Source organism: Bubalus kerabau, chromosome X, assembly GCF_029407905.1.
Source record: "Bubalus kerabau isolate K-KA32 ecotype Philippines breed swamp buffalo chromosome X, PCC_UOA_SB_1v2, whole genome shotgun sequence".
Lineage (NCBI taxonomy): Eukaryota > Metazoa > Chordata > Mammalia > Artiodactyla > Bovidae > Bubalus > Bubalus kerabau.
Window position 1 is genome coordinate 66,465,143 of NC_073647.1, and position 14,209 is coordinate 66,479,351.

Sequence of the window (14,209 nt, forward strand, 5' to 3'; positions counted from 1 at the left end):
ATCACCAACTCAATGGATATGAGTTTGAGTGAACTCTGGGAGTTGGTGATGGACAGGGAGGCCTGGTGTGCTGCAATTCATGGGGTCGCAAAGAGTCGGACACGACTGAGCGACTGAACTGAACTGAACTGAAACATACTTCTCAGAAACTTGCATCTAGGAGTATCAGTAAACTTGGCTCAATTTAGTTTAAAAAACTTTCAAAACAGATAGTCTTGCCTTCTTTTGTGCAAATACTTTGATCAACACTGTAAAGGAAGGAGTCAAATCTTTTTCAAGAAGACCCATTTAATATAACTTGCTTATACATTTTTGATATTCACTTATATCCAGCTTTACTTCCTTTCTGGAAACACAGAGAAATGTATTTCTTGGGTATACTCTGTCCCCTTTAATGTTGGGCAAGTCCAGGTAATTAGTTCTGTCCAATAGCCTGTGAAGAGAAGTGAATTTATGTCACCTTGAGTATGAGCCTTGAAACTATTGTATCAAAAGAATTTGGATCACTAAGTTATCATATTAAAGTCAAATTTCCTGAAAAGTCACCTCTACTCATAGAGGAACTTCTCAGGAATGAGAAACTTCTACTGGGCTAAACTACTGAAATTTAGGGGTTGTTACTACAACAACATCTATTTCTGCTTTATTGACTATGCCAAAGCCTTTGACTATGTGGATCACAATAAACTGTGGAAAATTCTTCAAGAGATGGGAATACCAGACCACCTGACCTGCCTCTTGAGAAACCTATATGCAGGTCATGAAGCAACAGTTAGAACTGGACATGGAACAACAGACTGGTTCCAAATAGGAAAAGGAGTACATCAAGGCTGTATACCATCAGCCTACTTATTTAACTTATATGCAGAGTACATCATGAGAAACGCTGGGCTGGATGAAGCACAACTGGAATCAAGATTGCTGGGAGAAATATCAATAACCTCAGATATGCAGATGACACCACCCTTATGGCAGAAAGTGAAGAAGAACTAAAAAGCCTCTTGATGAAAGTGAAAGAGGAGAGGGAAAAAGTTGGCTTAAAGCTCAACATTCAGAAAACTAAGATCATGGTATCCAGTCCCATCACTTCATGGAAAATAGATGGGAAAACAGTGGAAACAGTGGCTGACTTTATTTTTGGGGGGCTCCAAAGTCACTATAAATGGTGATTGCAGCCATGAAATTAAAAGATGCTTGCTCCTTGGAAGGAAATTTATGACCAACCTAGACAGCATATTAAAAAGCAGAGACATTACTCTGTCAACAAAGGTCCATCTAGTCAAGGCTATGGGTTTTCCAGTAGTCATGAATGGATGTGAGAGTTGGACTATGAAGAAAGCTGAGCACCAAAGAATTGATCCTTTTGAACTGTGATGTTGGAGAAGACTCTTGAGAGTCCCCTGGACTGCAAGGAGATCCAACCAGTCCATCCTAAAGGAGATCAGTCCTGGATGTTCATTGGAAGGACTGATGTTGAAGCTGAAACTCCAATACTTTGGCCACTTGATGCAAAGAGCTGACTCATTTAAAAGACTCTGATGCTGGGAAAGATTGAGGGCAAGAGGAGAAGGGGATGACAGAGGATGAGATGGCTGGATGGCATCACCGACTCAATGGACATGAGTTTGGGTAAACTCTGGGATTTGGTGATGGACAGGGAGGCCTGGCGTGCTGCAGTCCATGGGGTTGCAAAGAGTCGTACATGACTGTGCGACTGAACTGAACTGAACTGAACTACAGTATAGGGCTTCCTGGGTAGTGCTAGTGGTAAAGAACCCTCCTGCCAATGCAGGAGATGCAAGACACATGGGTTTGATCCCTGAGTCTGGAAGATCCCCTGGAGGAGGGCATGGCAACCCACTCCAGTATTCTTGCCTGGACAATCCCATGGACAGAGGAGTCTGGTGGGCTGCAGTCCATGGGGTCGCAAAGAGTTGGATATGACTGAAGCAATTTAGCACACTGCACTCACTGCAGTATAACCTAGACTAGCTTCACTAACACATAACTGAAATAACTCATTACACATCTACTTCTGCATAACCACATGTATGAAAAAATGCAGTGTTACACAGAAGAATAGGTATTTTTTTAAACCCGAATTAAACCAAATCCCATCTTGCTTATGCTTGCATGCTTCTGAGTATAGAAGTAAAAGAGTCCCTGAATTTCAGAAACAAATTATCTAACTCAGAAGAAAAAAAAAGAGAGAGAGAGAGAAACAAATTATTTATCCCCACGACTGAGGGTTAAGTGACAACCATGAGTAAGGTGGGAGGGATTATACTGTAAAACTTTTCAAGTAATGTACTTTGAGCTCATATTCTTGGTATGTGTAGGTGGCTTGTTAGGAAAGCTTATCACAGATTTCTGATAAAGGGCTTTGTATTTCTCTCATTTCCAGCAGGGAGGAGGAAATGGAGAAGTATCAAGAGAGTTAGGTTACAAAATCAGTAAAATGGAAGTGACCTTGGAGGGTTACTCAGTCCATTCTGTTTTTACCCAAGCCAGGTTTGAGCCAGTCTAAACAGAAGAGTAAAAGAATATTGTTGAAAGATTCCCCAGACTTCTTCAGTGACCAATCATGACATTTAAAAGTGTTTCAGGGCCCATCCAGTCCATATTTTGTTCTCCAATAGTGATGACAGAAACAGTTCTATAGGAAAGTAAAGCATTCGTGTTCTATAACATCAGTATTGAAAGCTTAGGGAACTAGCCCAAACATACTTAATTTGTCATTAACCAAGTGTTATAAAGCTTTTGCCAATGAATCTGCTTTTATCATTGATCTGGAAAAATAAAGTTCCTCCCAATAAAATCCCTTGAAATGACTATTATCTTACCAAAAGGTCTCTTATTCAGCCAATGTCAACTTACCCTTCTCTATTCATAGTGGAAGATGAAAATAATTGTTGAAAAGGATTCATAGCTATGCCCATGTATCAGGTGCTGCTACAAAGGCTGGCAAACTAAAGTCTTGCCAACAAAATTTACACAGCTTGTTATGGGTAGTACAGACCTGGGTTTGGTATGGTCTTATTACTCTCAGTGATGCAATAAAATACTGGTAAGTTAAATGTTCATTCAGTTAAAATCAAGAAAACCATCACTAGCCTACTATTCCCAGCTACTATTATGTTGACTATATATTTGGATATTTTCTTTCCTACTTGACTGTGTATTTACTTAAGGGATAGGGAGCTGCAAAGACCATAGGAAGGAAATATATATCTCAGAGAGGCAGGGAGTAATTTTCCCATTCTCATCCCCATAGACGTACAGGTCTCTAAAGGAAATGCAAGCCAAAAGAAATAAATCACTGGCAGAGGCCAACAAACTTTCATTTAAACAATAGCCTTAACTCTTCACTTTATTCTTTTCTCTCCATTATCTCTCCTTTCCAGTCTTGGATGCAAAAATACATTAGTCATCAATTTATTTCCTGTGGCAAATCTTTACTCCTTTACCCTATCAATTCATTAAATAAACCCCAATTATATTGGTCCTTTCTTCAGAAAAAGAGCAGTCTGCCCCAGGGAAAAGGTGGACTTATACCACTGCCAAGGAACAATTGAACAGTAATGACAACTCAGGGAGAAGGGGGAACTTTCTGGGTTACTCTCCCGTCACTCCTGACCACACTCTCTGGTCTTGTGAGCCCAGCTTGCAGCAGTTGATTATTTATAACTTTAAAAACATCTTAAAATGCAAGCTCTTATGGTATGACCAGAAGAATTCATGGCTCAAATAAGTGTTCAGTTCAGTCGCTCAGTCGTGTCCGACTCTTTGTGACCCCATGGACTGCAGCACACCAGGCTTCCCTGTCCATCACCAACTCCTGAAGCCTACTCTAACTCATGTCCGTCAAGTCAGTGATGCCATCCAACCATCTCATCTTCTTTCGTCCCCTTCTCCTCCCGCCTTCAATCTCTCCCAGCACCAGGGTCTTTTCAAATGAGTCAGTTCTTCACATCAGGTGCCCAAAGTACTGGAGTTTCAGCTTCAGCATCAGTCCTTCCAATGAATATTCAACATTGATTTCCTTTAGGATTAACAGGTTGGATCTCATTGCAGTCCAAGGGACTCTCAAGAGTCTTCTTCAACACCACAATTCAAAAGCATCAATTATTTGTTCAAAAGCAAATAAGTGTAGCCTGTAAATAAACCTATTCAGACATCCAAAGCTGACAGAGTATCTGTCACTCATCTGCCAATCTCATAAGTCCTTCTAATAGTCAGAACTGACATATTTCCTACGCTTCTCAGAGTACATTCTTCATACTGAAGTACTAAAGTGGAAATCTGAATTTCAGAGATTTTTATGACTATGTTTACCCTGGAGATTAATTTGAACACAAACACATCCACATTTACTCTTTCTCTCTCTCCTAGAGTATCTCCTTCCACCTCAAAATCCCTACTAGATGTGGCTGGAATGCAGACTACTCACCAAAACCCTTTTCTTTTCTTTAGTTTCAACAGGCCAGCTCAGTGCCCATTTATCTATTCTCCTCTCGTTTGCTTTTCTGAAGACAGACGCTATCTCAGGGCACTATGCCCTATCTCATTTCTCAGCTCACAGATGCATCCTTTGAATAGACCTTATTTTGCCAAACTTATATTTTACTGTTTTTTTTGTATTCATACATGCATTAATGAATTTAGCTTTTCTTCTATTGATAAAAGGAGTAGGTGATATTAATTTGACTCTATTCTTTAGATTTCATAAAATATCTTGGAATTGGATTTTCTTCCTGTTGAAAATTTATCCTTAATGGATAGTTACTGAACTTCTTCTTCCCAACCCCATATACATACACACACAAAGAGAACGCCAATGATGGTCACATGAAGGGAAAATGGAAGTTAACATCAGTAGTTTTAGGGGGTATATGTATTTGTGTGCAGGTGTGTTTGAGGAACGTTAGATACCTGATTTCTAACTTCAGCATATGAAACAAACTTAGAAATATATATATATACACACACATATGAAGATATATGTATGTGTGTATATGTAATTTATTGAACTGAAATTCACATAGCATACAATCACCTTAAAGTGAACATTTTAGTGGAATTTAGTACATTTAGAAAGTTGTGCAACTGCCAGCTTTATTTAGTTCCAAAAAATTGCTATCACTCCCCAAACAAAACTCCACAGCCGTTAAGCACTTTATCTCTCATTTTCCCCTTATCTAAGCCCCTGGTAACCACTAATATAATTTCTATCTCTATGAATTTGCTTAATTTGGATTTTTGATATAAATGGATCATACAATGTGTGGCCTTCTGTGTCTGGTTTCTTTCACTTAAGATAATGTTTTCAGGGTTCATCTATATGGAATGGATTGGTACTTTATTCTTTTTTATGACTAAATAATAGTCCATTATATGGATATACATCAAATTGTCTTTCTATTCATCCATTTATGGACACTGAGCTTTTCTCTACTTTTGGCTACACCGTGAACAGTGTTGCTATGAAAATGTATGTACACGTATTTGTTGGAGTCCTTACTTTTGATTCTTTTGATTCTTAGGGATATATATCTAGGAGAATTACTGAGTCATGTGGTGATTCTATTTTCAATATTTTTTAGGAACTGTCAACATGTTTTCAATAGTGGCTGAACAAATTTACTTTCCCACCAGTAATGCACAAGGATTACAATTTTTCTATATCTTTGTTAATACTAGTTATTTTAAAAATCATTATTATAGCCATCCTCATTATAGCATGAAATGACACCTCCTTGTGGTTTTGAATTGCATTTCCATAATGACTAATGATATCAAAAATATTCTCATGTGCTTGTTGGTGAGTTTTGTATCTTCTTTGGAGAAATACTATTTAAGTCCTTTGCCCCTTTGAAAAAAATTGGGTTGTTTATCTTTTTGATGCTAAGTTGTAAATTCTCTATATATTCTGGATACTAAATTGTTATCAGATATATAATTTGCAAATATTCTCTCTCATTGTATAGGCTGTCTTTTCTCTTTCTTGATCATGTCTTTGATGTACAATTTTAATTTTTGATGAAATTAACAACTATTTAAAGTATACTCTAATTAAATATTATGTGCTCCTAAAAGAGAAGGATGAAGACGGATAAAAGAGATATAAATGGGATAGGAGGTTGAGGAGAAAAGAAAAGGCAGTATATACAAAGGAAAGATGGTTAAGAGGCCAATGGGAGGGAAGACACAGAAAAAGCACAAGTCACAGAAAAGGTAGAGAAGAGAGATTAAGATATAGAAAGTGCCTGTGTGGATGGCCATTGAAGCAGGGTGTGAGGGAGAGAAGGGTTTATTTTGTTCAAAAGTATTAAATAAACTACTGTTTCCACACTCTGCTTTTTACTTGGTAATCAGCTTTGGAGCCTCAGCAACTTCTTAGCGTTGTTATCTAAAACACCAGTGAGTGAATTTGCCATTACTCAAAACTGCTTATTTTTAACATTTCTGAGTGCCTTCTCTGAATAGAACAGTCCACCACAGTAAAAAAATTCACTTTTTGAGCTGCCTCAGCAGTATTGAAGGCAACAAGTAAATTGTCCAATGTCACACAAATAGAACATAGATGGGGTTTAAATTATTTTTGTATGTTCTGTGCTTTCCTATAACACAGAATTCCATCACATATATTTAATCTGAAAGAGCAGATAATCCAAAACTTATTATATATCATATATTAACATTTTCAATAACAGATATTGCTTCTCAATTAAATTTGGCAGGACAGTATTAAAATTAGTTTCTATTCCCCAAGCACACACCAATGGCAAGTGCAGCCCACAAGTGTGCTGGAAACCAAAAAGTAAGTAACTGGGGTTTGAAAATCTGCTGTGGAGAATTTACAGAGTGGATAATTGAAGTTGATTGTAACTTGAAGTTGATGCTCCCTGATTCCCTGTTCATATGGCAACAGTCCCTTAATCTCTGTGTTTTACAGCATTTTTCTTGCCTCCTACATCACTCCACCTCTTAGTCACTCTACAACCTGAAAGAGCAAATTGATGCAGTATCCAGTAAATAAATGTATTGACAACCCATGGATCAAACTTTGATGTTCCTATCCTTACTTTAAAATTGGGTAAATATAAATTAGGTTAATTTTTATTTCTGTATTGCCCTCAATTCATTTTCTACTCTGTGGGTCAGTGACCCCTGACAGATAAAAGGATCTTTCCATTACAGTGATAGAGGCTGGAAAGCAGCACCATTGAACACATGACCCTAGTGCAAAGACTGGAAGAGAGCAGGTGACTCAGCTGCCCTGTATAAATAAAGGCAAAGAGACAAGTATGGTGAGTGAAGTCCCCAGGGTAAAGGGACTGTAAGACCAAGGTTAACCAAAGACAGCCAGATAGGAAAAAAAAAAAAAAAAAGCCTGAAGAAGACGTAAGTTACTGTGTGATTGTGTGATGACATGAGTACCAATAAATAAAAAGGAATAGAAATGTTAAATTGAACGAGATATGGAGTTTATGGATGAGGAAGACAAAGCTGAAAGAAGCTGTAACTTGGCCACAATCATCAAACAATCAAGGATATTTACAGAACTAAGAGTGGTAAAAATACTAATCCAGATCATTCTTCATCCGTCATTTATCCAAGATTGCTGTCTTACAAGGGTGAGACTTGTCATATTCCTTTACTTTTAGGATAAAGGAATAAAGCTTCCCAGTAAACACTTGGCCAATAGTGAGAAGGGTGGCAAGTGATTATAAAGAAGCAAAACCTCACTGTTAATAGCATTTACAATAACTACCATGAGCTGAAATCTGGCTAGAACAAAATAAAGCTTCAAAACAGTTCAACAATAACAAGTACATGACAAATTTAGTTAAAGTCAAGTGTAAATCAAAGAAAAACATTTCCTTTGAGAGAACACATCCATAAAATGTTCACATTCCCTGGCTTAATCATTCCACATTATAATGCCTCTAAACATCATTCGGACTTTAAGAAATACCACAAGCACACTAGAAATCCATTTCTGGAATGAGCAATATTGTAATCAATTAATACCTCTAACACTTCACTCATGATAAACAGGTTCATTAACAATAAAGCAGTATTTAGCATAGGATAACAGCATCGGGTTGGCAATACATAAATTAGCCATTAAAAGGAATCAAAACTTTACAGTAAGAATCTTTCAATCAAAAGAAAAGAGTAAGGAAACACTTTGTGCCTACACCTAAATTAGTCCATCGATGTGCTTATTTATAATGCCAACCATCAAAATTCTTTCATACCAAGTTTTCTGGCCAAATAGATTTAAAGTGATGATGAATATTAAAAACCACCCCGTCAGAACCTAATGCATTTAATTAGTTGATTGTAGGTGTTAAATACTCTTTTCTTTTTGATAGATTATCCCCAAAGAGTGGGCTAACAACCCCAACTTGCTAATTGAATTTTGATATTTCTCCAAAGCTGTCCCCTCCCCTCGAACTAATTGAATTTACAAGCAGTTAATTCTGACAGGTTCAGTAATATCTGCCAAACTCCCTTCATATTTTGTTAAATTATGAAAACTTAGCTAGTGTGTCATGCCCTGGGGAAATACTGTATATCTGAATAGTCCTTCCCAGGAGGACTGAAGTTATAAAGGAATATGATTTATCTCAATATATGTTAAAAAAGTCCAGTAGTAGATTTGATATTTGATACATCCAATGACAAAATAATTTTCAAAATGTTCTACGTGGGTATATGTGCACAGTTCTTTGCTCATAATGTCATATCTGAACTAGTAGATATGAATCTACATTAAAGCAAAAGCAGGAAGACTTTCTATTGTTAGCTGTAATAGAGATAGCTCACTTAGCACAGGGATTCCATTTCTAGCTAAGCTAAAAAGTATCACCTTTCGTAATCTGCTGAAGCTTCCAGTAGGGCAAATGCATTTTCTTAACCAAAAAGCCCAGGCTCATTGCAGAAGAAGAAAGGAAAGCCTCATTAATTAAGACCTCAAGAATGTGAAATTCCTAAGTCAACTTTGAAGGGCTTGAGATTTCAAAAGGAGTTTGCTGAGTAAATTAACAAATACAATTGGAGGAGAGATGCTTGAGGACTTAAGGGAACGAATGATTTTTCAAGCACTTTGGAAGCGTTATTTACATACAGATAATTACTATGTGCAAAGAGCTGTAGAACCTGGAAAAAGGAATGGATTTGAGTCAAAAAATGTGCTTAGTACAAATTACTTCCTTAATCTAAGCCCTGGACTATTCATCTATAAAACCAAGATAATCATATTATTTCACAACATTGTGTGAGGCCTGAGATAATACACATGAGTCATTGTAAACTTTTAGGAGCTAAATAAATACTGGATATTTTCTATCATCTGACTAAAATAATAAACTTATGAAACAACTTTAGAAACATTCTATCCTCTAAATTTTATAGATGAGGCAACTAGAGCACAGAATATTCAAGAGACTCATCCATGGGTCAAGTGAAAAAAGAAAGTGAAAGTCCTTCAGTTGTGTCCAACTCTTTGCAACCCCATGGACTATACAGTCCATGGAATTCTCCAGGCCAGAATACTGGAGTGGGTAGCCTTTCCCTTCTCCAGGGGATGTTCCTAGCCCAGGGATTGAACCCAGGTCTCCCGCATTGCATGCAGATTCTTTACCAGATGAGCCACCAGGGAAGCCCCATCCATGGGTGCATAGCTAGTTAATGGTAGAGTTGGAACTACTACCAATATTCTCATCTGTAATCTTAGCAGTTTCTCCAAAAGGCCACTGTCCTTCCTTGCTTTCTCATAGCTTGAATTACTTTAAAAGATACCTATTAACAAAATGATGTTTCTCTTTACATACTCATTTTTCCTTTAGAATTTTAGGCTTGAACGTTTAATAAACATTTATTGAGCGCCAGCTATATTCAAGTCACTGTGGTAGGTGCTGGAAACAAGAAATTATCTCTGCCTTTAAAGAATTCTTACTCTAAATGGAAATTCCCTGTCCCTGCTCTCAAGTACTCATTGCCTTTATTCTGGCCTTCGGCTGATAAAGATAGCCCTCACTGTTGCACTCTATACAGGCAGGCTGGAGCTGCCCCTAAGCATCCATGCCCAAAAAAGACTTCCCCCTCTCCTGTAACCTATCTGGGGCTCTTAGGTATCAAGAAAACTGATAAAAGTCATACTTCATTTTTGGTTCATGGTACATGATTCTGAGTTATGCCACAGAAATTATTTCTGGTAGTCACTTTCCTGCAGTTGAAGAGGAATGAAGAGGGGAGATTATTACATGATATCAGACAGCAAGGAGGGGAAGTGGAAGATGTGTGGGGGGTGGTGGGGAGTATGCAGCAATAACCTTAAATCCTTTCAGCTAGTGAGATGTTTCTATTCTAGAACCAGAAAAGCTAGCTGATTCACCATATCACATATATCAAGGTCTCCCTCCCTATTAGGCCTTGATTTCCAAATAGAAGAGCCAATTTCTGGTGAAAACCTAAGAGGGAAGGAGAAGCCAGCTGTCCAGAAAACTGAAAATCAAGTAAAGGGGAAGCTGGAAGGGGATAACTTCATAAGCAGACAGAATTGTACAATACCCAAATTTCTGTTCCAGAACTTAACTCCCTGTGTGACCTTGGGCAAGTCATCTAACGTGAGTCTCAGTCTCCTCATCTCTAAAGTCATCATTAGTAGCACCTACCTCAGATGATCAAGAATCTGCCTGCAATGCAGGAAACACAGGTTTGATCCCTGGGTTGGGAAGATCCCCTGGAGAAGGGAATACCCACTCCAATATTCTTGCCTGGAGAATTCCATGGACAGAGAGGAACCTGGCGGGCTACAGTCCATGGAGTGTTGGGCAGGACTTACCGACTAAACCACACACCACAAATAAGATAACGAATGCCAGGTGTCTGACTTGTGTTCAGCACTCAGTAAATGCTCGTTTCCTTCCCATTGTTGTCAGTTCACCTCCAAACACACCTTCACCTCCAACTTCATTGCATCTGTGGTGAAAACTACAAAATGTGGAGACCTTCCCACCACCCCACCAGAACAGTAAGGAGGCCCAGCCACCTGGGGCACCCTGTGTTTTATGTATCCTGGAGTATGTCAATAATCATTTTCTTCAAATTTCAGGCCATCTCATCAGAGTATTAGTAGGGAAATCAGATGATTAGTGACTAGATGAATAACTGGCTGTGTAAACTGTAGATCTAAAAGGAATGAGGTATGTATGGGAATTAAGTTATTTGATTAAGTTGTAATTAGTGACTGAAGGTTTCAACATACCTACTAATTCTATTAGAGCATGAATTTAATCTCTTTCATTAAAGTATATGTATTTATAATATCTACATCTATAGCTATCAACATATCTGGCTATATCATCTCGACCCAAAGTCTCTAGTCCTGAAATTTTCATAGATAATATGTTCTGTGGGAACATATTCTGAGTATAATTGAGGGCCTGACTGCACCCTGGGATTCCCTTAGAACATAATCCATCATAGCAGGGAATTCAACAAAAGGGCCATCTTCAATAATTCAAGGGGTTTACTTTGACAAAAGTAGGAGAGAATTTCTATATATTATCATTTGATGACTTATATTGAGGATCATCCAACCACACTCACCCCAAATTCTGTGGAGGTTCTGAATTAGCTAATCACTCCCCAACTAGGCTCATCTAGTGTCTCTGCTACTCAGTCCCCGTATTCCAGCCACACTGAGCAGCTTTGTACTCCTCGAATATGCCATGTCAAGATCCTCACAAATGACACTCCCTTTGCCAAGAACACCTGTGACCCATTCTTCATGATTTGTATCCCTAACACCAGAAAAACAGACCAGAGGAGAGAAAGAGAGTCCAAGGAGGGAGATTATAAAGAAATTGTTTAAACTCAACACCACAATTTCATAGAAGTCTCTTCCAGTGCTAGCATCCTCATCCTCAAATTAAGAGTAGTCTTTGCCCCTTCTGGAAGAAAATTTGGGGTAACTAGGGCTTCCCTCAAAGCTCAGTTGGTAAAGAATCTGCTTGCAATGCAGAAGATCCAGGTTCGATTCCTGGGTTGGAAAGATCCCCTGAAGAAGGAAGTGGCAACCCACTCCAGTATTCTTGCCTGGAGAATACTATGGACAGAGGAGCCTGGTGGGCTACAGACTGTGAGATCACAACAGTCGAGTACAAGACTTAGCGACTAAACCACCACCAGTAAGTCTCCAGTTCTCTGGGATAATTTAGATTAATATTTGGACTAATACGAAGCTATATTGGCCTCAGAAACCTGAAGTCACCCTGAGCTCCCCACCGAGCAGGCCATGCTTACTAATAAACTTGACACTGTAGCAGACAATGTAGTGGTGGAGATTTAGAGACTGACACCTTTTGGTTTAAATCCTGACTCCAATACATACTAGCTATGTGACTTTGGGCAAATAACTTCCCCTTTCCGGACATTGGTGTTCTCCACCACCAAACATGATGGTCGTGATGGTTTAGTCGCTAGGTCGTGTCTGACTCTTGCAACGCCATGAACTATAGCTCCTCTAGACTCCTCTGTCCATGGGATTTCCTAAACAAGAATACTGGAGTGGGTTGCCATTTCCTCCTCCCGGGAATCTTCCCAACCCAGGAATCCAACCCAGGTCCCCTGCATTGGCAGGCAGACTCTTTACCGCTGAGCCACCAGGGACGTGGATAATAATAATTCTCCATGCAGTAGCTGTGAACATTAAATGATATCATTCATTTGAGAGCTCAAAACAATGCCCGATACATAGAAAATGCTCAGTTTAAAATTAGTACAATTATTTTCACTTTGGTCCTTGATCCTGGGATACAACTCTGCTCATACATCCATAGAACAATTATAGATCATTTAATTTTTGCTAGATGCCAGTGATACAAAGAAGAATAGGATATATTCTTGTTCTCAGCTCTCAGTCTGGTGAGGGAAACAACCATATAAGCAGCTGAGTATATTATCATCAGCTGTATAGGAAACGATTTTACCAAGTAAAATAGAACATATTCTATGGCACAGTGAACATGCAAAAAGCTGTAAGTACAGCACTATGAATAGAGTTTTACTGGCAAAAAGGAGACCAGTGGAGAAAAAGTAGATTGTCAAAAAAAGCCTAGCTGTTCACACATATAAACTATCCAAAAACCCCTGTATTCCTGATAGTGGACTGACTGGTACACCTACAAGCTTGAAAGACAGCACTGGATACCCTTATTTAAACTAATCTTCAGACAGCAAGAATGAACCACAGCCGAGCTGACTCCTTAAGATATATCTAGGCTAAGGCAGCCTTCTTAGAGCTAGAAAATAGGTCAGTTCTTCAGAAGCAGCTGGGAGTAGGAGTAGCATAGAACTGTGATCGTCAGGACCTTCCCCTCAAAGCTTCCAGATTTAGATAACACATGCCTACATGTTTTCTCTTAAATACCTATACATTTTATTGATCTCTTATAAAATAGTTCTCCATCATACCAGATCTGCCAAACTTTCCTTATAACTTATGAGTTTAAGCAAAAACTGAGTTCATAATTTCTTTGCTTCAGTTCCAAGGCTTTGTTTTTTCTTTTATACAGATGAACTCTCATGACAGGTTTTTTCTTATAAATCAATAGTTACACAAATCTCAGTAGAAGGGGGTCAGTGTTATGAGAGAACACCTTCCCCCCTGGTGCACACACACACACAGGTACACACACACCACTTCCTTAGCCACTCCTTCACCTAACCACAGAAGTAAGTGAATGGTGCACTAGCACCTTCTACAAAGCATTATGGCAGCTTCAAATAGGAATCAAAATCTCCATATACTCTTTTCAAGAAGTCAATGTGGGAATTCTTTATCTTTTATTTTAAAAATACTTTCAGATGGCTTTAATCAAGCTAAATCAGAGTGGACCTGAAGAAAATCAAATAGTGAAGGGTTCTTATTTTTGCTTCTATTTTTTTTTCTTGTAAAAGCTGTAAGTGCTTTATTTTCCTTCTTCTTGGCTTGTCTTTGTGATTAAGGGGACCTGTATTCATCGAGAATTCTAAGAGTCTTGACCTGCAGCAAGCAGATGTTTGTGTTCTGTAAAGGCAGGCAGTCAACATCATTTACTGCTCACCGTCTGTTTGCAAAGGCCCTTCCTGACATCATGAAGACAATTCAGTCTATAAAATGTGACAAAACAAACATGCATGAGATGACTTAATA

At 38.5% G+C, this 14,209-nt stretch overlaps 1 long non-coding RNA gene across 2 annotated transcripts in view; it reads right to left on the reverse strand.

Annotated features, from left to right (window-relative positions):
- Nucleotides 1-257: 257 nt before the first annotated feature.
- LOC129639787 (uncharacterized) overlaps nucleotides 258-14,209 on the reverse strand; it is a 157,695-nt gene continuing 143,743 nt past the window's right edge. The window contains exon 4 of one of the 2 annotated variants that reach the window (XR_008708599.1): nucleotides 258-433. This is a non-coding gene — a long non-coding RNA (uncharacterized LOC129639787). The remainder of the gene's footprint in view (nucleotides 434-14,209) is intronic. The other variant, XR_008708598.1, reaches the window with a different exon arrangement.